Here is a 3,307-nt window from a genome sequence, read left to right on the forward strand (position 1 = left end):
AGGGTGTGGAGCTCTGCTGTACCTCAAGTTTCAATACAATTACTATTACTTTTTATTCAATTCTCTTTTATTCTTATTCCAAGATATACGTTGCACAACCCTTTGATGAATGTGATGATCTGTGACACTCATCATCATTCTCACCTATGAACGCGCATGACTGACAACCACTTCCGTTCTACTCTAGGCCGGGCGCATATCTCTTAGATTCCCCAACAGAATCTTCGTGGTATAAGCTAGATAGATGGCGGCATTCACGGGAATCCGGAAAGTCTAACCTTGTCTGTGGTATTCCGAGTAGGATTCCGGAAATCTGGAAAGTCTAACCTTGTCTGTGGTATTCCGAGTAAGATTCCGGTATTGAATGACTGTGACGAGCTTCAAACTCCTGAAGGCTGGGCGTGACGACAAATGCAAAAGAATCAAGGGATTCTATTCCAACCTGATTGAGAACCGACAGATGATTAGTCGTGCTGTGACAGAGCATTTGGATCATTTTCACTGAGAGGATGGGATGTAGCTATCAACAAGGGTGATGCCTCCAGACGATTAGCCGTGCAGTGACAGCGCATAGGACCATTTTCCCGAGAGGATTAAAAGTAGCCATTGATGATGGTGATGCCCTACATACAGCTTGCCATGGAAAAGAGTAAGAATGATTGGATGAATGTAATAATAAAGTAGAGATTCAAGAGGAGCACAGCATCTCCATGCGCCTATCTGAAATTTCCACTATTGATTTACATAAGTATTTCTACCCCTTTTTATTTTCCATTTATTATTAATTTTCGAAACCTATAACCAATTAATCTGCCTAACTGAGATTTACAAGGTGACCATAGCTTGTTTCATACCAAGAATCTCTGTGGGATCAACCCTTACTCACGTAAGGTATTACTTGGATGACCCAGTACACTTGCTGGTTAAGTTGAACGGAGTTGTGAGCTTCTCTAACAGTGCCTAGAACTCTTTTATCACAATTTCGTCCACCACTCATCATCCAACCTTATTTTTAGATAAATATTCCTTTAGATTGTTATAAAATAAATGGAAAAATATTTTCTTACTTAGCATATTATTGATTTTTTATTATCATCCTTAATTTATCAAAGCACATACATAAAATAGATAGTTTAAATATAACATATTTTTTTTGTCTTTTTGGTATAAGGAATGTATACGGTGGAATTCCAAAAAAGGAGGTCTACCACATGCTCACATTCTTTTATGGTTAAGTGGAGACCATAAGATAACAACGACAACTCAAATTGATCAGTTAATATCTTCAGAGTTGCCAGATCCTGTTCGGCACCCAAAATTGTTTAGAGCTGTATCTACATATATGATTCATGGACCATGTGGTAGAGCATTCTCAAAATCTCCCTGCATGAAAGATGGGTACTGCACCAAATATTATCCCAAGACATTCAGTAGAACCACGGTTATCGATGATAGTGGATACCCATCATATAGAAGACGAGACACAGGGGCGGTTACTGAGAAGAAGGGAGTCCATATGGATAATAGGAATGTGGTTCCATATAATGCATATCTGCTGATATCTTATCAAGCGCATGTTAATTTAGAGTACTGTAACAAGTCAAATGCTATCAAATATTTGTTTAAGTACATGAATAAAGGTCCAGACAGGGTAGCAGTTGGAGTTACAAAGGAAACTTCCAGTGGAGAGGATGCTCAGGTTATTGATGAGATCAAACAATTTTATGATTGCAGATATTTGTCTGCATGTGAGGCTGTGTGGAGAACCTTAGCATATGATATTCATCAAAGGTGGCCTTCAGTGATGAGATTAACTTTTCATTTGCCTGGAGAGCAAAATATCATCTTTAAAGATGATGACGATCTTGAAGAAATCGTGGAAGAAGAGGAAGGAAAATGTACGATGTTCTTAGCATGGATGGAGGCCAATAAAAAATTTGAAGCAGGTCAAACTTTGACGTATGCTGAGTTTCCAAATCAATTTGTTTATGATAGAGAATCAAGGGAATGGCATCCATGCAAAAGAGAGTATTCTATCGGGAGGTTAAATTATGTTCCGCTGGGTACAGGTGATATTTATTATATGAGAATTTTGTTAGCTGTTCACAGAGGTTGCACAACATATAAGTCTATTAGGACAGTTAATGGAATTACATATTCTAGCTTCCCAGATGCTTGCTATTCCATGGGACTACTGTGCGATGATAGGGAATTCATTGCAGCTATTAATGAGGTAGCTGAACTTGCATCTGGTGGTCAATTGAGAAAATTATTTGCGATGCTACTGATATCTAATAGCATTAGCAACCCAGAGCGTGTTTGGAATGCAACTTGGACATTATTAGCTGATGGAATACTATATGAGAGGAGAAAAGCTTTGAAATATCAAGGTATTTTACTATGTCTTTTTTTATATCAAGATTTTATTCTCTTATTATCTTTATTTTTATTAATAATATTAATAGTTTTATTTTGAAATTACTTATTAAATATTTCATAAAATCACCATGTGCTTTTGCTAGGAGTAAACGTGACTGATGATGAATTGAAAAACCTCTGCCTTTTTGAGATTGAGAAGATACTTAACAACAATGCGAGATCTTTAAGAGACTATCAATCAATGCCATATCCTGCGATGTCTGATGTTTGCCTTTTTCAGAATAAGCTGATAGAGGAGGAGTTAGCATATCACACAAATGAGTTGACTCATACAAACTTATATACGGAACAAAAGATGACTCATGAGCAAAGGTTAGTATTTGATGAGATACTCAATGCTGTTATTACAGACTCTGGTGGCTTTTACTTTGTTCATGGGCATGGTGGGTGTGGTAAGACATTTATCTGGAATGGACTTTCTTCTGCTATTCGGTCTAGAGGAAAGATCGTTTTAAATGTCACATCCAGTGGAATTGCTTCTTTACTCCTACCTGGTGGCAGAATGGCTCATTCTAGATTTTCAATGCCCATTACAATTACTGATGAATCTACTTGCAACATCAAGCATGGCAGCTTGAAGGCTGAGCTGCTCATTCAAAGTAGCTTAATAATTTGGGATGAAGCTCCAATGCTCAATAAAATGTGCTTTGAAGCACTTGATCGGACGCTCAGGGATCTTATGTCAGTTACCGATCAACATAAGACACATCAACCATTTGGTGGTAAGGTTGTTGTTCTAGGAGGTGATTTCAGACAGATACTTCCGGCGATTCCGAAAGGGAGTAGACACGATATATTGGCATCTGCTATTAACTCATCCCATCTGTGGTCGTTTTGTAAGGTTCTGAAACTGCATACGAATATGAGA

At 37.8% G+C, this 3,307-nt stretch overlaps 1 pseudogene; it reads left to right on the plus strand.

Annotated features, from left to right (window-relative positions):
- The window catches only part of LOC107493543 (uncharacterized), a 14,417-nt pseudogene that overhangs the window by 10,251 nt on the left and 859 nt on the right, over window positions 1–3,307 (plus strand).

The sequence above is a fragment of the Arachis duranensis genome, chromosome 6, assembly GCF_000817695.3.
Source record: "Arachis duranensis cultivar V14167 chromosome 6, aradu.V14167.gnm2.J7QH, whole genome shotgun sequence".
In the NCBI taxonomy this organism is placed as follows: domain Eukaryota; kingdom Viridiplantae; phylum Streptophyta; class Magnoliopsida; order Fabales; family Fabaceae; genus Arachis; species Arachis duranensis.